Source organism: Drosophila takahashii, chromosome 3L (assembly GCF_030179915.1).
Source record: "Drosophila takahashii strain IR98-3 E-12201 chromosome 3L, DtakHiC1v2, whole genome shotgun sequence".
In the NCBI taxonomy this organism is placed as follows: Eukaryota; Metazoa; Arthropoda; class Insecta; order Diptera; family Drosophilidae; genus Drosophila; species Drosophila takahashii.
In genome coordinates this window covers 27,029,478-27,052,128 of record NC_091680.1, presented here as the reverse complement: position 1 = coordinate 27,052,128, position 22,651 = coordinate 27,029,478, and the positions used below count along the sequence as shown (strand labels likewise).

The window sequence follows — 22,651 nt, the reverse complement described above, 5'->3', positions numbered from 1 at the left end:
AGGTACCATATAAATGATTTATATGAACGTTTTTATTTTCTTGATGTCCGGCTTTCCGTCTGTCTGTTACAATAAATTAAATTATTTTCCAAGTGTAGAGAGAGAGACCAGCGATAAGGATAGGAAAGGGGCTACGAGTTGTCCTAACCATTTTTGGGGAGCCGGTCCAAGCTACAACTTCGGGTCGTGTGAAAGTGAAGGGCTTGCAGTGACTTTTGAGGTCGTTGCCAAAAATGTAGCTCATCTGAACTCTGCTGACAACAACCAGCCGCGAAATATTTATGAGAGGTGGAGTTATGAGTTGAGGAGAAGCTTGCAATCTGCTACAGGTCGGCCATCTCTATCTCCACTTGGACTCTCTCGCTTCCTCGCGGGTTGTCATGCAAAGCAGACTTGGAAGCTGCCGCAGTGTTGGTGCTGCCAAAAAACTGGATTTTCTAAAAATAGACCGTGGGGAAATACTTGAATCCGCGCCACATGTGCAACGGCCGCCAAAAGGCACAAAACACAACAGCAAAAAAGCACAACAACTCAAATCAAGCTGAGTTGCAGAAACGAGAGGCAAAGTCAGACGGCAACTCAAAGCTCATCTCTTGTTAGAAGCCGAACCCATCCTCATTCAGCTCCCTTCCAAAAAAAGGGTTCAGTGCAAACAGGAAACAGAATTTCCGTTCCGTCCAAAAATAGTCACAAAAGGGAAAATCCATTTCGCTCTTCAGCTTGCAAATATATTGCTACAATGCCTTTCGGTCATAAATTCTTGGGATTCTTCAGAGTGGGAAAATCTAAAAGCTAAATCGCTTGAATTGCATCAAAATGAACATAAACTTCCCCAAAGTGATGTTCACCATCGCCATTTTGACAACACATATTCTGAAATTCTCCAAAGATTATAATCTCAATCAACTGCGAATTTTCCCTATTTCCACTCTTAAACAAACAAAACCCAAATTAATTATATTAAAACGATTTTTCTATTCAAAATACATTTAATATTTACAAGGCAATTTTAAATTTAAGCACAATTTTTTTTTTAATATTTTTTCTTTTTAAGTGCACAATCTTAATCGACTCTTCCTGACCGCAACTGCTCAGAGTCCCTAACTAATATTCTGGCTGAATTGGATCTCCTCCAGAGCTAATCAATGCAAGCAGAAAGTTCGCCTATCAAGATTATCCAGTTTCAACGCTTCTCTTCCTTTTTGCCCCACCGCCTATTAGAAATGTTTTCTATTTCATCGATGATGCCTTCGCAGGCTCTCAAGAATATTTCCCAGCCAATGCGTCGCGACGTGGACTCGACGTCGCAACCTCACATCTGGATGAATGCACTCGAAGAAAATAAGATTTTAATACAAAATGTTAAGGCAATTGCCCTTGCTCAAAAGACAAGAAAGAAGTTTTACTTCTTTTTATGCATATATTAAGATGAATAAATCAGGGACTTTCAAAGTTTTTAGTTTTATAATTACAGTTATTTTCAAGACAATTATATTTTTGTCAGGAATGGTTATGAAAATAATTTTTCACAGAAATTAACAAAATTAAGTAATGATTAGGTAAGTTTGGTAAAAAGTTTCCTTTGTAGGTTTTTTTTAATCTCATGAATTGAATCCCCGGGTATTAATCGTACACAGTCGAAATTGTTTGAAGGACATGTCCGTGTGTTCACCGTCGATGGTAGTGTTCGCGTCCTTATTTCGTGAAAATTTGTTCGACTTAGATATAAATGGCTATGATTTCATTTATTTAGGAATAAAAATTATTAACAGACTATTACTTTGTTAAAATAAAAATCACAGAATAACTGTTATGCTTTGAGTTTTAAATAAAAGAGTTCATAGAGAACTATTATTTATAAATCAAAGTCATTCAACAAATAACTCTTGTTCATCTTCCAAAAAGTTTTTATTGACAATTTTTGTATGGCTACGGCATTTTGGAATTTTGTAGGAGTGTGCTTGCCTCTTGCTCCTCAACTGTCCTTGCCATCTTGGCCAGTTTGCGTTTGTTTGGGTGATAGGGTGGCTGCCTGGCTATCTGGCGGGCTGGTTGAACTGGCTTCGACTACTTGGGGCTGGGGTGTCTTGATGGGTTTAACAATTTAACAAGTTTCATGCAAGTTGGTGCTGTTGCTGCTGCCTCTGTGTCTGCCATTGCACGCAAAGTGGTTTAACTGGTATTATTATTATTATTTTTATTAACTATAGTGGCCAGTTATATGGCTCATTCCATTCCAGCTCGTTCTCTGCTCTTTGGCCGATAGTCAGCATTCCTAGTCCGCCAAACCCACCAAAACTAATTTCAAATCTTTTCCCCCTTAAGCTATGTGCAACGCGGCGTATACGTAATAATTTCTTCAATACTTGTGAGGAAACTCTTGTTCCTTTTCATTAATATTATTTTTCTCTTTTCAGCCATTAAGTCATTATGTAAAGCGACAGTTCTTATCGAAGAAGGATATATGTATGGAGTGCAGGGCGAAGAGCGATAAGAGTCAAGGAAAAGTATGAATTGAGTAGTAATTCCTCAAGTTGCAGCTGTCAAGATGTTTGAATGAATGTTCAGCCCAGCTGGAGGAGAAACTTTGAAAGGGTTTATGGGGAAAACGGCAAAGATTGAATTGGTGGATAGAAACGAAAATGACACCAAGTAAATGGAAAATGCACCCGGTAAATTTAAAACCAACCAATTTTTTAATTGCGAAACAAGGATGATCAAACAATTAAATATTGGAAAAGTGTAATTCATTAAAAGTTTTCTCTTAGCTAATTGTCACCCAACTTTTAAAGTATAAAGTAATGTTTAAATAACAGTATCAGTCCTTAAGGATGTAATTCCTAAAAATGACTTTTTTATAATTAAATGTTTTGATTTATTAACAGATGGGAACACAATCGACGCCCAATAAAACTATACCTAAATAATTCAGTTTTGAACCCTAAGAATAATCTCCGTATGTTATCACTTAAGTGACCAGCAGCAACAAAAGCACGGTCCAAAACAACGCGTGCCGAAACAAAAGCTTTAAAAAAAATAAAATATAACTGGGACGATCGCCGATTCTCCATATTCTTTACTCTTACTCTTTCCCTCTTTTATACATATGTATGTCTCCTCTGGGGCCCTGAGCTGAACGCCAAGGCCATTTATAAATACTCCAAGCTAAAAATAACATTTGTTGTTGTACGCCGTGCAATATATTTGTTGTTTTTTTTTAAGCAAACAGCAACAACGGCAACGATTAATGGCAAAGCGATATGCAAACAGCAAATGGCAACGGCAACTTGTTCTCGACCCAAGTCAAGCCACAACGATATCCAATGCAAAGCCAAAGATCCCCAAATGAGCGGAAGATTGAAAATATAAAAGTCACAGCTGATACGGCTCGATGTTTTATTAATAAGTTTAGTGTCTACACATGCCAAAGTTTCGGCTGTGCGAGCGACTAAAAAAAGATTCGTAGCCCACATTTGACGGACTATACAGGGCGACCAAGCACTCCAGTCCCGGCATTATCTCGACCCAGGTTTTATTCGTTTTATTTTGGGGTGTTGGCTGATAACACTGCCAGCTACCTTCCTTCTGCCCTCCACTTGATTGGAATATTTTTGCACATAAAATAATATTAATAGTACACACAAAACAACATACAATCATGCAGGCAGGGCGATAAAAATCGGCTCTTGAACGTCTTCAATTCTAATATATATAATCATTTCAATGCCAGGCAACCGGGTTTCTTGCCTTTTCCCCTATACATGTGCATTTCTTTCTGGCACCTCCAAAATCGATTTCATACACCTTTGTTCCACACATTCAGTCACTCACACACGTTAATAAATACGAAATTTATGGTTTTATGGTTTCCCCGAATATAATAATCGAGCAACAGTTGAGGCAACTACGTATGAAAATCCCAATCGAACTGCAAATGAAAATATTTCGATAAATGAACAGCAAATTTGTTTTGCGAAAAAAAATAGGCGGGGAAAATAAAAAAAGGAGGTGCAGAGTCAGTATGACATTTCGATTGTGTAGGAGAATGGGAGAGTTTATTTCTAACGGCTTTTATGGTTATAATAATTAATTCTGCTAGAGATGTTTTTCACATTTAATCTGGGGAAACCTGATGAATAATAATCACCACTTTGCAGACGGAAAACCACAATTAAAACATGCATTATCGAGTGAGTTTCATAAGCTGCACTGCAAATCCTTTTCATGTTCTTGAGAATCGATTGTAAACGGTTTTTCGATTTTTAATACTGCTGCCATAGTAATCACCACTTGACATTTGGGAAAATCGCAATTAAAATTTTCTACCGTGAAATACATAAGCTGCGATTGAAAGACCTTGAAAATTCCGCAGTCGTAGAGAATCGTCATCAGCAGAAAATCCCAACTCAAAAGGGGAATCGTTTGATGGCAAATAGTATTCGGCAAACTAACTGACGTTAAAAAACTGCGAAAAGAAGCCTAAAGGTAGAGAATTTAAGGAAAAACGCAAAAGATGGTTTATCCTCGCTTGGCCCCATGCAATTCGATTGATTCCAAATTGATTGGAATTAAAATAATGGTCGGCAACCGGCGCCGGCAAAGTGCTAAATACATACCATACCCTCCACTTCCCACTAGAGCACTCTATCAATTCGTTGTCGGCCGTTGTCTATTTATTTTGTTATTAAATAATAAGACACAAATTAATGCAATTTGTTTACTCAACCCAACTCAAGACGGGCGGTCTCTCTCAATTAACCCCCCGAGAAGAATTGCCGAGCAAAAAATAAAATAAAACAAGACCACACAAAAAATACAATGAGCTCAGAAGGCGAGAGAAGACAAAAACCTATTTCTATTTTCTGATTAGTCATTGTCTGGCCACGCGACAACCGAAAAAGTAGAAAGCGAAAACGCATTAATTAAGCAGTAAAGGTCTTCTAAGATTACAACCGGCTTATAAAAAATACCCGAACAGAGAGGGACATCTCAAAACGTGCCCAGCCCAACTGGCGGCACCTCTTCAGCCCAGGTCTTCATAGCCGCCCAATCCGCCGATAGCCATTGACTTCCAGGTCACAAGATGACAATGCCAACACTCAAAACTCCAACCTCAAAAAATCTCAAATTTGACACTACATGATAAATGGTTTTCTGTCTTTTCAGCTGCTAGTTTTTATTGATGCCTCCAGCTACCTCACCAAACTGGATGTGGTTGTTTTCAATTTGTTTTGTCTTCGCTTTTCTTTTCTGCCAGATTCAATTAATTGGCATTTACTTAATTTATCCGATGATGTCGGCCAATCAAATACTCTTTAAGTGTAATTGGATTTCTGTCGGATTGTCTAATAGAGTTTGATTATATTTAAGTGGACTCATTTGTCATAGAAAATATCTTGTGTGATCTTCCTTTAAGGGAAGTATTTTGTTTTAAATTAAAATTAAAAACTGTAATAAATTTTTTAATTAAGAATAAAAAGTTTAATTTCCCAATTAATGTTACTTCTATAACTACAAAAAAAATTTAAAATCATAAATGCGTCCAGAAACAAGTTAAAGTCTTCTTTAATTAAGTGGTAACAGGGAAAGTGGGAATCACACAGAGTGGAATCTAGAGAATCTTTTCAAGTTGGGGGAACTTTTTTATTTCTAAAACTAAACTGGTGGTTTTTTATGGATATTGTATCCGTTAAGGCCCTTCCATAAATCCCCATCTTCAATATCAAAAATTTCAAGTAAAGGCCTAGAAAAACATTTTTTCTAACGTTATAACGTTAAAATATAATTATATTTTAAATCCCCTTAATAGATCCTAGAAACTTTTATTTTTGTAAATAAAATAATTGAAGCCTTTCTAAAATCCTCAATAAAGCAAAATTAGCTTTATATAGTCGGCAATGGTAACTGTGCTCGCGATTTTTTGTCTCAGTAATTAAAGGGCTCGACCGAAGAACGATCGTTACCCCAGCATACTCACATTTGACTTTTCTTGCGCTAATTTAATTGCGGCACGACTCCACTAGCCCATTGACTGATAGGCTCCATTGAACTTGTAACCCCCAAAGGCCCCTCTGCCGCCAATCAAAGTCAGTTAAGTTAAGTTTTATACGTTTTGCTGGAGCAGCCAAGTCGTCGCCTTTATTCCATTGATTGATGGACTCGGCGGCTCTTCTGTTTTCTTCATTCATGCCCCAGAGTGTGGGTTTACACATATTTTTAGGCTAATTACCCGGCGCCTCCGACTCCCACTCAGAGTGCTATCAAATATCGCCATTCCCGCGAACACTCAAGTAAATTATTAAAAGGCGAAAAGAATTACTTGTCATACACCTAAATACGTAAGTACAAACGAAAAACTTGATAAGAGCTCAAGATAACCAAATGATTTTGTCGACACACAAAAACAAATAATTGACTGAGGGCGAAACGAAATCGAGCTGAACAATATAATCACTTGAAAATGTCAGTTATAAGACCACTTCGGCCGCTCTATAGAGCAAAGCTAAAAAAACGATCCATCGTCTTTGGATCGCATTTCAAGTGTTGCCATTGACGTTTAATTGCCGCTTAACAAATTTATTCTCCTTACGCTTTTGTTTTGCTTTCAGCTTCGGGTCCGTGAATAATGACAGTTAAAGCTTGTATACATTTCAAGAGATTTTGGTTTTTTTGTTGAACTAATCGGCGGAGAGGTAGAAGAATAAGCTGAATCGAAACGGTAGACGATAGAGAATGATTTTTGTTTGTTATTTTTCTACGTGTTTTTGTATTTTTTGTTAGACGTGAACGGCTGCCGGTTGTATGGAAATTGGGTGCCCTTGTCTGACTTCCGCGTTACGATGAAAGTGAATAGATAACAGAAGAAGAACAAAAGCTATTGGCTCGAGTTAGGCTTCCTATTACTTTTGCTGTTCTGTTTTCACTCGGGCTTCTGATTAAAATTGTTTAACAGGAGTGCACAATATAAAATTGGTAATAAAAAAAGGTTCAAATTTTTCAAGTTTCAATAATCCTATAAAGCGAAAAAGCATTTAAACTGAAATGTTTAAAATACGATTACAATCTCTCTCTCTACCGGGTTTAACACAAATCGATCATAACTCATAGCTAGGAACCTCTTTTCTGGTTTCTTTCCTGACAAAAAATACGTGTTTATAACACTATAATTAGAAAACTTCCAAACGGGTTTAAATAAATCAAATATTCTAAGACCATTAAATTCCATTTAAATATTGACCAGATGTCAAAGCAAGCTAAAATTAATTAAATACTGATCAAAGTTCCCGGTTATTTTTAGGTTGCTCAGATTTGACTGTTTGCATAGACTAATCTGAGAGCAGAGGTCTGCTAACACCTTTGCCTTAATCGGCTAGAAGTCGATATTTCCAGCTTTATCCCCTACACACGCCGCTATGCCTAATGAATAAACAACGAATTTTTTTCCTGTTTTCATAACAATGTTTCGATATATATGAATTTTTGTATGTGCATGGTAAAGCTATATCACTGGAGCCCAGACCAGTCGACGTATTATATTACTAATCGCGGTTCTTTGTAAACGCTCGGGTTCTATTTTTAGACTGCGCAAATTCAGAGAGAACAAAATTTATTGTTTTTATAAAAGTTATCTTTAAATTATCATTAATTTATCGTGCATAATAAAATGTGTGGTTCTCCATATTGCTCTGCCTCCATGTGCGAGTGGATTTGCGGCTGAGTGTCGCTAAATGGCGCGAGCTTACAAATATCATATGCTATCATACGAGGAATCGCTCTGGGAAAATAAATGAAAACGAACTGAGAATAAAATGTGTAAATTACTGTAACAGTTGCTAATAAGCAAAGGTTTACAGAGGGGGGCGGTTGAAGGTTTTTCAGCTCGAATTCGAGTATAGAAGAGTTAAGATTTCCGCATTGTCTGAGAACGATTCTATAATTAGAATCTAGAACATCTTATCTTAGTCTCTTGACAAGCTATTGCCAGAAGCCTTTAATTTCATTCAACTTTTAATTGAGTTTGCAACAAGTTAGTTATACTGACTTCCTTGGCTCTCACTGTTTAAATTTTCTGGGAACTATAAAAAAAGCAGTGTTGTAACCATAAAATAGCCAATAGTTTCGTATTTGCATATCGAACTAAGTTTTTAAACTAAATTGCCAAAACGCTTTTGGCTCTGCTTGCAAAAAGGCAGACATTCGAGCGAGTTTGGTCAGCTGCTGAATCAGACTTCGACGTTGAAAATCGAGAAATAAACTTTGAAACTTATATGTATTTCGCATATCTGCAAAAATGCTCATGTGTGAAGTATTGTATAAGAAAGTGGAGTTGTATTCATTGCACCAATTTTGGAAGGTTTCTTTTCCATTTGTATGGGGAATAATGAATACGATGTACATTGCTTAGCATTTCACGTTAAGACCCTAGTCATATTAAAAGCAACAATTAAATGAATGAATTTGACTATTGGACACCCTTTACTCAGCTAAAGGGCGAGCGAGGGAGGAGATAGGCAAGTGTATACGACCATGGCATAACAGCGCCATCTAGCGCTTATTTCATTATTTTCTGATAACTTTATCTTGAATGGTATGATTTGAAAATTTTATTGACGTAATTCTGCGTTTTATACCCTTCCAGAGGGTATAATGATTTCCGTCGCAGTGAAGGAGACGTTTCCGACCCCATAAAGTATATATATTCTTGATCAGAATCACTAGACGAGTCGATCTAGCCATGTCCGTCTGTCCGTCTACGCAAACTGGTCTCTCAGTTTTGAAGCTATCGGCTTGAAACTTTCCTAAAAGTCTTCTTTCTATTATAGTCGGAACCGACCGGATTGGACAACTAAATCTAGCTCCCATAGGAAGGGAAAAAAACGTTTAAAAATTCTAGCTTCGGTGTTTTTTGAAATATTACCTTCTACTCTTGGGGATATTATTTTTTAAATATTTCTGAATTTCGAATTAAATATTTAAAAAATCGGACGACTATATCATGTATCATGTTTATATATCATGTTTTTATAGTATTCTCTTCTACTGTAGGATATGATTTTTTTTAATATTTCCGAATTTTGAATTAAATTTAACAAAAATCGGACGACTATATATTATATAGCTGCCATAGGGATGATAGGAATGATCTGCAAGGGTATATAAGCTTCGGCTGGCCGAAGCAAGCTTCCTTTCTTGTTTATTCTGAACTCTGTTATTGTTAAAACATAAGGCAGTGACTAGCACCCAACATTCATTTCACCGGGTCCTGTACTTACAGATTAGAAAAAAGGGATACTTACGCGATATTTTTGTTGTAGAGTTTGTAATGTTGCGCTGCAATTGTAGATGTAAGCACAAGAATAGCTTCAAAGTTTGTGTTCTTGAACTTGGTCGAACAGCTCTTAATGCACTTAATGTGAAAGTCACTTTTGATTAGGGATATATGTGGGTCGCGTTTCAAGCTGTATCATAGAATCCTAGTAATCGATTTCAGTCCTTTTCGTTGATAGTATTATTAATGTTTACATTGAACTGGAGCTGCAAAAAATGAAATAAATGTTTCAGTATTTTTTCATGGATTAAAAATTGATGATGAAGAACGTGTGTAAATATTGCAAGAAAAGCGCGATGAAGGTCATTTACATTCTCAATCTGATGGCCGGAAAAACGAGCAATTAGCGAAATGCCAAAGTTGTTGAACCGAATAAAGTTGACCAATTTTTACATAAATTGTATGCGTACGTTTAAAAAGGGCATTTATTTTACGACAGACTTTTTATCAATCAGGCTCCAATGAAATATTTCCAAAATAATTATCGCAATCATTCAATTTTTGTTTTATCATAGTATGCCATTAATTTTCTGATTTGTTTAATTCAATTCTATGTGAAATAAATTGAATGTTTTTCTAATTCATTTCGAATTGAATGAATGAATGAATAACTTTTATGAATTTTTTAAATTTGCCAGATTTTTTTTGTGCTTTCTTTTGAGAACAATAAGTGGAAAATTTTTAACAAATCAATGTTAACTGCTTAGTAAATAAAATTCAGGCAGATTTAATCACAAAACAAGAGAGAACGCTATAGTCGGGTTGGTGTCCCGACTATCTAATACCCCTCACTCAGCTAAAGGGAGTGCGAGGGAGATGAATGCGCATAACTTTTTAATGAATGGTCCGATTTGAAAAATGTCTTTTACATTTCGATAGGTATAAATATACACAACAAAACTGCATTTATACTTCTCGGAAATCTTTAAAGGTGTGGGCGCCAGACACATTTTAAAATCGTTAGTGTGCGATTGTGGGCGTTAGAGGGGGCGTGGCGCTCGGCTGATATAAACTTGCGCTGCGTAGGAAGCCCAAGAATATTTGTGGGAAATCTCCAACCTTCTAGCTTTTGTAGTTTTTTGCTAGCTTTTTTGAGATCTTAGCGTTCATACGGACAGACAGACAGACGGACAGACGGACATGACTACATAGACTCGGCTAGTGACCCTTATCAAAAATATATATACTTTATAGGGTCGGAAACGCTTCTTTCTACCTGTTACATACTTTTGCACGAATACAATATACCCTTTTACTCTACGAGAAACGGGTATAATTATGGCCCTTTTTTTCTTCAAAAGAAATTGACGTTTGCATTATTTCGGAATTCATGCTATTCATTCATTCAATTCTATTAAACTCAAAATTCAAATTCATTCAATTCTATTAAATTCAAAATTCTAATTAATTCATTCATATAAAACAAAAAATTCAAAATAATTCATTGAATCCATTCATGCAGAGCTCCAATATAAGTATTTTTATTTTAGTAAAATTTAAAACTTTTTATATATAATTTTATCTTTTTAAACGCGAATGCGGGCTAATGAATATAAAGAAGTAAGTTTACATTTATTATTTCCATCAGTTGGTCGAAACGAATTAATTGATATTACATTTTGTATATTGCCTATAAATGAAGTTTAAAAGCTGGAAGGAAAGCATTTGAACAGCTGTTGAAGAGGTTTTATTTTCCCATCGCTTTTTTTCTTCCCTCCACCAATTACAATTTTTTTGATGCACAAGCTGTTGCTCCATTTGATTGACATTTCTCAGTGCTTTCCAAATATCAGTTGTCGCAGATAAGAACAACTTTAGCGACAATATGAACAATGATATAGTATAAAAAATGAACTATTTAAAATTCAACTGTCTCTTAATAATGCGTCATTTAAAATTTGACTTTGCTTTAAATACTCTGCTCTGCACAATCCCTAACGATGTCAATTAAGAGACTGTTTGCAGTGGAAACAAATTAGCCTGAATCAACATGGGAAAAAGCTAAAAATATAAAAAGCTGAAAATGTAAGTAAAAACAAAAACAAGAAAGGAAGCTAGATTCGGCCAGCCGAAGCTTATATACCCTTGCAGATCATTCCTATTAATTAACAAATCGCAAAAATGTTCAATTTTCTAATATTTCTCATTAATTTTCCGATCGTTCCTATGGCAGCTATATGATATAGTCGTCCGATTTTGATCAAATTAAAATTGAAATTCGGAAATATTTAAAAAGAGTCATATCCTAGAGTAGAAGATAATACAATAAAAACCAAAGAAGCTAGAATTTATTTCCTATTACTTTTCCATTAATTTTCCGATCGTTCCTATGGCAGCTATATGATATAGTCGTCCGATTTTGATTAAATTAAAATTGAAATTCGGAAATATTTAAAAAGAGTCATATCCTAGAGTAGAAGATAATACAATAAAAACCAAAGAAGCTTGAATTTATTTCCTATTACTTTTCCATTAATTTTCCGATCGTTCCTATGGCAGCTATATATAGTAGTCCGATTTTTTAAAAAATTAATTCGAAATTCAGAAATATTTAAAAAATAACATCCCCAAAAGTAGAAGGTAATATTTCAAAAAACACCGAAGCTAGAATTTTTTAAAGTTTTTTTTTTCCGATTGTTCCTATGGGAGCTATAAGATATAGTTGTCCGATCCGGTCGGCTCTGACATATATACTACCTGCAATAGAAAGAAGACTTTTGCGAAAGTTTTGTCCCGATAGCTCAAAAACTGAGAGACTAGTTTGCGTAGAAACAGACAGACGGACAGACGGACGGACAGACGGACAGACGGACATGGCTAGATCGACTCGTCTTGTGATGCTGATCAAGAATATATATACTTTATGGGGTCGGAAACGTCTCCTTCACTGCGTTGCAAACTTCTGACTGAAATCATAATACCCTCTGCAAGGGTATAACAAACGCTATAGTCGAGTGCCCCGACTATAAAATACCTGTTACGCAGCTTAGTAATGTGCGAGAGAGATGGAGATAAGCACTTTTCCGAAATCATTAAAGATGTGTGCGCCAGACACATCTTAAGATCGTTTAAGGCGATTGTGGGCGTAAGAGTGGGCCTGGCGCTCGGCTGAATACAGATAGACAGACGGGCAGACTCACAGACGAACATGACTAGATCAACTCGGCAAGTGATCCTGATGATTACATACTTAATACTTAATACTTAATACAATATATAATACAATTACTCTACGATTTCCAAGCTTTTATTCAGAAAAACACCAACGCAGCATCCTTGCAGAATGCGCGCTACAGAGATTCTTATGGATTATGAAGAGCAAAAATAAAGGGGCCAATATAAAATGGCATCCACAGTTTAAAGCAAAATTGAAAATGCAAAATAAGTGGGTAAAAACAAAAGTGAATCGAGTGGTAGAGAAAAAAAATGCCAAGCAGGACAAAAAATTCAACTTTAATGTTATCGACGTAATGTTATCTACCATATATAAAATATCTGAAATTAGTTCAGAAGCAAAAGAACTATGAAAATGTGACCTGAGACTTTTATTAAGTTCAATCATTTCAGATTACAATAATTAGAATAATTATTCTCCAACTTGATTTGTAGAATCTTTAAAATATTTTTCCGGCTAACCCCTAGCTTAGTTTCGGATCTGTCATAGCTAAAACATGTGGAACATTTTTTTTCTGTTGTTCGTGCTCCCGACCAATTGCAAGTGTGACTCCTGGTGGCCACCGTGCGATGGGCCCCTTTGACATTCACAATCAATTCATGTTAGCCAAACCTGCACCCCCTGCCACAGACCACTTCCATGTTCGACCACTGTCTCATATAGGACGTTATGTAGCTCGGTGACAAATTGAGTTTAAGCTCGTGCTGCCTTTTTTCCGCGGGCTTTGCATGTGCTGCTAAGTGGGCGGTAGCACGCCTACAACATAGGGTAGTGGCAGATATGCAGATGCAAATTAAGTCGGCGAGTGGAGCAGAGTTAATTGCATTCATACAGCTCTGCAGCGCCTACTCTGAAAAGTATGCTAAGCAAACTTGAGCATTTTACTTTTTCTAGAAAACTGAGAGTACCAGCCAAGTTATTAAAAAACTTTTGTGCCAGTATTCCAGGTTATTTTTTCAATGTATTTTCCCCACTCCTCTGAGTTTTCCTTACACCTAAATTGGTGGCGAGAGCGAATTCGCAGGGCCCATAAAAATAATAATAAATTTTCCTTCTCTCGTTTGTGGGAAATTGCAGGACAAACAGTTGTTAAAAGCTCCAAGAGTCGTAAATTTATGGGAGATGTTTAGGGAGGAGAGAGAAGTGGATTCATAGGACTGATATCCAGAAGTATGCATATTGACTCCCACAGCGCAGTTCCCTCGCACTTTTTTCCGATGGCGATTAATGCTAATAGAAGAGCCCCGCCCAAAAATTAAGACAAACAAAGACAGGAACAACTATAGGGGAGAAAACCCTTTGTGGACTTTCTACCGACTGGCTGGCGTCGTTTTCTTCAATCTACTTTACGTACTTATTTGTTTATTAAACAAAAACACTTAAATTGCGACCAAAGGCAAGCCCACATATTGCCAATGACGAAGACGCAAGAGAAGAAAAGCGGAAAATCAGTCGACAGGGAAACCTGCCCAACGGGTAGGCGGACATTGATAAGGGCGAGTTCCTTGCATATTTTCATGGAAAATTGTTTCGCTTCTTGTGTCGCTGGCAGTCGAGGCCCATAGGCAAATTGACGAGAGGGCGGTGGGAAACGCGACATATTCGCAAAATTGTTTGCTTTTTCTGAAAAATAACTTAAAATTGAGCGAGGGTCGCTTTTGTCATAACAAAATATAAGGAAGAAAGAATAAAACCCTATTAAAAAAAGTGATTAAAAAATATTATTAAAACTTGTAATAATTATATATACATCTTTTTCAAAGGCTTTAAGCTTGAGGAAAAAAAATTCTGGATACCTTAAAACACAACGAGACACAGTCCCCCCTTCTGGACAGTATCATTATAAAATTTCTTGCATAATACTTATTCAATCTTCTTAAGCTGCATATTAAAGGCCATTTTAGCAATGGAATTTAACTGACTGAAAACTTTTAACAAGAGAGAACGCTATAGTCGGGTGCCCCGACTATCAGATACCCGTTACTCAGCTAAAGGGAGTGCGAAAGAGATGGAGAAAAACTTTGATCCGCCGTAACTTTTTAACGAATGGTCCGATTAAAAAAATTTCTTCTACTTTTCGATAGGTATTGATAAACACAATAAAACTGCATTTTTACTTTTCCAAAATATTGAAATTTTTAAAATCGTATATAAGCGATTGTGGGCGTTAGAGGGGGCGTGGCACCCTTTTGAAACAAACTTGCGCTGCGTAGGAACTCCTAGAATCTGCATGCAAAATGTCAATCTTCTAGCTTTTATAGTTTCCGAGATCTCAGCGTTCATACAGACAGACAGACAGACAGACAGACAGACAGACAGACAGACAGACAGACGGACAGACAGACGGACAGACGGACATGGCTAGATCGACTCGGTTAGTGATCCCGATCAAGAATATATATAGTTTATAGGGTCGGAAACGCTTCCTTCTACCTGTTACATACTTTTGCACGAATCTAATATACCCTTTTACTCTACGAGTAACGGGTATAAAAACTTGAGACAATGTACAAGTTAGTTATGTCGTCTGACAACACGAAAGTGAAAGCTATAAGTTTAACTATACTTTTTTTCTCAGGATTCTCAAACAAAATTTCCGACTGAATCGTTTGATTTGAGACTTTGTAAAGAATCGTTAAAATAACAATATATTAAAAAAACGAATCTGTCTTTAAAAAAAAAACCCAAGCTTCTTATAATTTGTTATCAATATAACAATATGGGTCAGAGTAGAGTTGAACAATTATCATCCTCAATCCAATAGTCAAGTCAGTATTGGATTTAAGTCGTTAGCTTCAACATCCTACTGAGTACTCATATTTCAAACTATAGTTGGAAAAGTTTTACATAAAATATACACTATACACTCCAGAAGAACTGGAGAAACAGCCGCCCCAAATTCGCTTATCTGTTGCTTTTGGCATTTCGAAGAACTTAATTTATGCATATGAGGGGGTTGGGAGTGTGATCCAAAGGAAGTGGCAGAGGGCACTACAAGACAGGAACTGGCAATCGACACATTCTCGAGGAAGGAGCAGGTGGAGGAAACGAGGGATAACATTGCCTCCGGTCAAATCGACACCGTCTTGTGGCAGCGCGCAAAAACAACAAGTCGGAAAGGGCCATTAATGCCAAGTTAAAACAACATAATTTAGTGCCGGGCCTTTCGGCCCAAACATAAACAATTCCCTGGCAAAGAGAACTCAGCGACAAAAGCGTTGAAAGACCCCTTAAATGGTTTCCTACTTGGCCAGAGGTGGCATTCGGATGGAAATCCGAGGGCAACACTGTTGCCCAAATCGCCAAATAGATTAGCAGCCTTGTTGTGGGTAGATTACAATTATGTAAATTTAGTTTCGGGTAAGTCAAGTTTTATGTTTATTATTTGCAGATTTCCAGGAATCTTAACACACTTGTGCGTTTAAGCAGTGTGATTTAGGATAAACAGTGCGTAATTTCAAACAAAAATTATTCGAGGGGAATAACAAGAATGATGGCGGGCAGCAGTATATTTAGTAGATAGTATAAAAAAAGCAAACTAAATTTAATGAATGGCACAAATTAGGTTATTTAGCAAACGCTTAAATTCGGATTTAAGGTATTTATTTAAGTTCTTGTAATAAATTTAATATTCAAATCTTTCATCGGATATTTTAAAATCAACGCCAGAATTTTTAATTTTATTTGAATCTTTCATTTATGTTTTTCGCATTTACGCACTTGGTTAACAAACTAACAAAACGTATCCGAAAATTGTAAACTAGACAGATTTCTTGTAAAAAATGTAGAAACTTGGCCCAAAGGCCAGAAAGAAGCTTAATTGTAATTGTAAATATTTCAATATGAAAATGAGGGATTTATTTCGCCATTAGTGTTTGCTTTGGCTGGAAGTGAAACTATGATAAGCTATCAAACAAAAATTTACTGAGATTCCAGACTTATATTTCGCATGACTTAGCTAAAATGCCTGATTGGAATGCTCCCGCATAATTGAACGTAAATAAATAATCACACATACGAACAACTGTATTTAATTCCATCATAAACTATTCTTGCTCTAAGTCTACAGATTGTGTTTCAACGGTCATTTGTCTGCGTTCTTCTCTGTCACTTGTCATTTGTCCCACAGGAATAATGCCATGAAACAAAAGGCAGCAGCAAAAAAGCTTTTCCATTGGCCAAATCAAATTACTCCCAACTTTTTGGAGCCCACAGAAATGCGTACAAAATTAATTTACCCTCGTTTCCATTTCACCAACTCTTTTTTGTCAACATTCACTATATGGGTGCTTGCCTGAGTTTGCCTTTTGGCTATTAAAACTGTGGCGATTTTTCACAAATATTCACACTTGAATAATTCGGTAAAAATAAAATGGCTTTGCTTAAGTGGAACTCAAAATTGTATGACTTTGGTTGCTACCTATTTTTTAAATTGGTCTATCGTATGTATCACAAACGTCAGATTTACTTAGACCTATCAATTGATACAAATTTAGCAAGCCCCAAACATAATCTGAAAACCCATTTCCCCTACCACTATTTTTCACTTATTAAAAGCGTACAATGGATTGCCTGACTAACAATTTTGACCGCGATTAAGGCGGTATAAATAAGAGGAAATTTATATTTAAATATGTACATTGTACATTGATCAATTACTTTCCGTAAATCAATTTGTCTCTTTGATTGAGCACCATTCATTCGACTTGAATTATAGCTTCATTGACATGGAATAGTCTAAATTGAGAGGTGTATGTGCGAAAAATCAATGTATGAATGAGAACATAGCAGGAAACGTAGAACGGTCTTTCATTTTGCGCTTGTAAACCATACATGCAACAATCTGTTTATTGATAGCATCTAGTTTCCCTCACGGTAATGTGAGGAACGAGCTGAATATTTTATTTTAGGAAAACATTTAGCGGAAAATGTTTGATGATATTCTGCTAATTGGTGGAAAAACAAAGAGGCCCAAATGCGGTTCGGGTCGAGTTGAATGCTCAGTGTTAGTTGAGGTGAAAATATAATATATTTATTTTCATTTTCATTATATTTTCACTTAATAATGTTTTAAAATAAAAGAGTAACTTTTTTTACTGGATAAATATAAGATAATTTGAGAATTGTATAGAACCAAGATAATAATCCATGGAAATACAGTAAAAACATCATACATGTAGTATATGAGCTTATAGGAGTTATATTGTACACACAAAAAAAAAACTTGGTAAAATCAACTGTAATAATTGTCAAACAGGCCCCAACCAGCAAAATTGTCAATTCTACTAAGTAAATAGTCATTTCACAACAACAAAATACACACAATTAGCAAAGACACAAACCCAAAGCAAAAACAAAATACACGTAACTATTTTAATAGTTACGTAACTATCTTTGTTGGTCAATTTTACCAAGCAAATTTTTTTGTGTGTATATTTGGGAGTACCTAGTGGCTGTTGGTTCATATATGGCAAATAAAGCCGTGTTCGATGTAGCACTTAAATAGCGCTTGAATAGCGGAGAGCAATGTGAATTAGGAATTTCGCTGGTTTCGCTGCTCACTCCCTAGAATCTGGGGTTTCATCGATCTCCTCGGTTTTTAGGCTTTCATCTGTGGCCGTTTTTCGGTGCGGGGAACATTAGCTTAGTCCTATGAATGAGTGGCTTCCAAAGCGGACGATATAGTCGAATGACGACGCAGAGTGGTTTGAAATCAAGAGGGAACTTGGAAAGCTGGTAGCCAGGGCGACGAGAATCGCTGCTTTTGGGGTTCGCTCATTTCACGCTCCGCCAATACAGAGGGATGAGGCTTATGCACTTGTCGGTCTCATTGACGTAATTCTTGATGTGGTTGTTATTACGGCTGTGGCTGCTTTCGTTCCCACTCACTGTTAGCAAATTGCATTTAAGTCGACTAAAAATCGAGTCCAAAATTATTTGGACAAATATTTGACAATCTTTTGGTATTGAAAGAAACAACGAAAATGTAACCTCAAATGTATCTGGGATTTATTGAAATTAAATTTCTATATATTTTCAAAATTAAAGGCCTATTTTAAATTGAACATGCGTAGGAGAAAACGGGCCACACTAAGTATACGCTGCTTTCTTAACATTTTGTATCACACTAAGTATACGCTCATTTCTTAACATTTTGATTAAACAAACACCACAAAACTTAACTAATTATACAGCCGCATGCTATTTGCATTCACTCTGTTCATTTCCAAACTAATCCACCATGCTGCAGCTACCATAACTCTAAACAATTAGCAAAATGCCAAAGACTGAAGCCTAACATCCTGGGCCGCCAATTACTGAAAGGAGTCGAGGTATCTCAAGCTTTCTTCTAGGGATTTGCATATATGCAAATCTAATTACTAGCACAAGGATATTGAGGCCTCTCAGGAAACTAACAAACAGCTGGCTTCTTCATTTTTGCTTTAGTTGATAAAGAGGAAATAAGCCAAGTCGTTGACACCGCTATTGCCATGGCCACCGGAGTCTGCCACGTTATATCTAATTTATGCAGTGCCAACGACTTTTAAGTGTCAAATTATTTATAGTGGAATTTTTGCTACATATCCCGCAGTAAATTGTGTAATTTTAATACGCAAACACATTGGTTTTTTTGGAAATGGGTCAATACAGTTATTAAAAAACCACAATCCCCTGTTAACTGATAAGCCAAATAATGTTTCTTTAAAATAAAAACGGGCCAGCGACTTCTTTTCTTAAGACTTGTGGAATTTTTTTAACTTCCAGCGACAAACATTGATACAAGCTGTGGAAATTTTTATACAACAGCTATATTCTCAATCAATTTCTTATTTGTTTCTGACACTGTTTCTTATTTTTTTCGATTTTTGTTTATTATTTCAGCAACGCGCGAAAAACTTTTCAGGCTTGACAGCAAAGAAAATTGTGATGGAAAAATATTTTGTGCGTTCCTTTTCTCTTTCTGTTTGTCATAAATGGACAAAGTGACAGTTATTTTGTGAGACGAGATCGAAGCTAAAATGCTCTGGTAAATAAGAATGTTTAATTTATGGAATTATTTAATTTAAACTGTCATAAAATATGTCTCTAAATGTGTTAAAATTGTTGCTACTTAAATATAAAATGCAATAGTTTCAAAACAAAGATTGCATTTTGATTCTATTTCATAACCTCTTCATAAATGAATCTATGCCTTACACTGTTCAACAAAATGAAATCAAACTTCCTCGCCTGTTTCTTTTAAGTTTACTGAAAAAAAATATGGCACCATTTTATTAGATTCATTTAGTATATTCCTACTAATTTAATTATAGGCGTGAAAAGTTTTCTTCACAGTTGACAGTTTTTTTTTTTATATATAGGTACAAAAAATAATGTAAAAATAAAAACATATTTTATTGCGTGCCAATGCAATAAATAAATATATAAAAGTTATTCTTTTTAATAATTGAAAAAAAACATTTTTTGTTTGTATGTATGTACATTTTTTATGGAATCTTGGCATAACCAACTATTTAAGAGTTTGAAAACTTTCAAAACATTCACGCGTACACTTTAAGAAACAGACATACCATCCAAGAACAGAAGACTCAAATTAAATTAGCAGGACGCTAAATGATCACACGGTCGTTCTAAAAGAAAACAAGAAAAGTACAAAATTCACAGCTAAGAAGAAGAAAATACATTTTTGTTGTTAGCGAAATTTGCAAAAAGATACAATGCTGCTGTATAGACCAACCGATACTACACAGATACAATACTCAGAGATACGCCCCATGTCACATAATATTTTTACACACACGAATAAAGATACAGCTAGAGATACAGATAGATAGCGAGATAGAGCTGAAAAAGGTTGGGCGACAATTTTTGCTCCAAGTTCCAGAGGCCCGCTCAGGGACGGTACTGACGATGGCCCCATCCATTCCGCCGTAGTTGTTGCCTCTATTTTTAGAACATTAGATGATAAGATTGCGTCGTGGCCGAACCGCAAAAAGTTTTGCGGTTTTAGCAAAAAATAAGTATACAACAAAAATAATAAAAAACGAAGCAGAAGAAATATTTTTTTCAAAAACAGAAAAAGTTCTTAGGTCGATATTAATGCAAGATTGCAATATTGTTTTTTTGTTAAACTCAGAACAAGATTCGTTTCACATTCCTTTCTTTATGGTTTTTGGAATTATTAGTTTTGTTGGTTAATTGGTTAATTTGCTTATATTTAGACTTCATGAAAAAGTTTGTACTTCAACTTCATACTTTTCAAAGTGACTTAATTGTGTTGGTTAAGTTCCTGTGTTCTGCCTAATTAAGAAGCATAATTCCCTATTTACGACTTGGTAAGCCCAAGAAGTAAATACAAACTAATTACGAACAAATTGTTTGTTCCAGAGATTCTGCAGGCTATTCTATATTTAAACTAAAAGTTTAGGGCTCTGTGAGAACAACAACCAGGAAAAGACTAACCAAATATGCTGCTTGAAATACATTTGTTTTGTTTGTTTTATTTTTTTTGCGGAAGTGACGAAGGCCACGAGGGAAATTGTGCGAATAAATACATTTTTTGAAAGCAAGAACTTTTGCCCGATTCAGAAATGGGTACGGACTAAAATTAGTTATCAGAGAATAACTAAACCAAATTTGAATGTGTAAAAACTTTTCTTTAAAATTTAAGTTCTTTAAAAATATGCTTAAATTACGTTCATAATATTATGTAATTTGACAATAGTCAAGTGCCTTAACAAAATTTGAGTTGAAAATTGGGTCTAAGCTAGAACTTCTATCCGCAAAACTGTAGGCGCTTTAGAATTTGGCGAATTGTGGGCCTTATAGAGAGCTTATAACCCGACTTTCCTTTATAGAATTTTTTATATATCTCTCCCTTGCACGTGTTCAACGAATACGATTTACCTTTTTAATCTACGTTTGCCTTGTCCATACCAGTCAATAATGTTAAGATCTGTAGTAAATCTTTATAATATCCCCATTAGAATTGCATGTTTGGTTAAGCTCTAAGATAATATTACTTAAATCGTGAAGTACTAAAAACGATCTTTAATGGAAAAAACCGAAAACACCTGTTCAATCTGACTAGCCTTTGGAGCCAGAAATAAGGAGTCGAAAATATGTATGTATTACTTAATATTTTGCAAGCAAACATCATGGAACTGGGAGAAACATTTGTATATCTGGGCTAATGTTGACACAGAACAGATACCCAAAAAATGCAATTCACAGTTCAAACTATGAACATTTTGCGTTTCTGCCAGTTGCCAAAAATAATATTCTGTAAGGTCTCGAGGAAGCTGTCAATTACACCCACCCCACAGAAGCTCACACACTCATGTGCAAATAGCGAGCGCCTCACTATAAATACACAAACTTATGTATTAATAGAACGCTTTCAGACACATCGAACATTTCAATTTCATTAGCAAACCGAGAATAATGTAAACATACGAAAAATCCAAAAAAAAAAAAGGAACCTTTTACTTTTTCTCAATTTTTCCACACCATAAAAATTGTGTTCGACCAGAAAACGCAAATGAAATCGTTCAGAAATATCTCTAAAGGCTAAAAAGGGGAGGAGGGAGGGAAACGCAAGAAGCCACATCGGCAATTTGAGCCCTCCCTCGCCGAGCTCTCACAGAAAGATAGGAAAAGCCAACTTGTTGCGGTTCATTGCCGGCATTTTAGTGGTCAACTTTTATCGAACTTCTCCATGTACTGGAAAATCAGGAGCAGAGGAGCAAGGGTCGCTGGTCCCCAGTGAGTTAACCCAAGTATTTTGGTTTCATTTCATCCACTGACACCGCTTTCGCATTTGTGTAACTGCTTGCCTCAATTTTCAAGTTACCAAAAAATATTGGTTTCAGGAAAATAAATTAAAAGCAGAAGTGCTCGTAAAAAAGCGTATTTTTATGCTTTTTTTGTCAAATGTCAAAAACTCTATCTTTACAGATCTTACTGCAATTGATTTCCTTTTTAGTTTATGATTTTTTTATGCAACATTACTAGTGTTATTAGTTGGCTTTACAATAAATGCTAACAATTTAACAAAGTAATTTCCGACTTCTGAAAGTTAGTAGTGATTTTAATTATTCAATATGTAATTTGTTCAAGATATTTATCTTCAATAACTCCTTCAAGTA

The 22,651-nt window shown here is 35.7% G+C and overlaps 1 protein-coding gene and 1 long non-coding RNA gene across 6 annotated transcripts in view; one reads left to right on the top strand and one right to left on the bottom strand.

Annotated features, from left to right (window-relative positions):
• Window positions 1–22,651, bottom strand: part of LOC108058475 (receptor-type guanylate cyclase Gyc76C) — a 48,526-nt gene that overhangs the window by 17,905 nt on the left and 7,970 nt on the right. For all 5 annotated transcript variants that reach the window (XM_044392627.2, XM_044392624.2, XM_044392625.2 and 2 more), the window contains exon 3: window positions 9,297–9,534. The gene's annotated coding sequence lies outside the window, so the exon portion shown is untranslated. The remainder of the gene's footprint in view (window positions 1–9,296; window positions 9,535–22,651) is intronic.
• On the top strand, window positions 1,804–2,808 carry LOC138913210 (uncharacterized). Its single transcript, XR_011418868.1, has 3 exons — window positions 1,804–2,179; window positions 2,241–2,347; window positions 2,418–2,808. It is a non-coding gene; the product is annotated as an uncharacterized lncRNA (long non-coding RNA).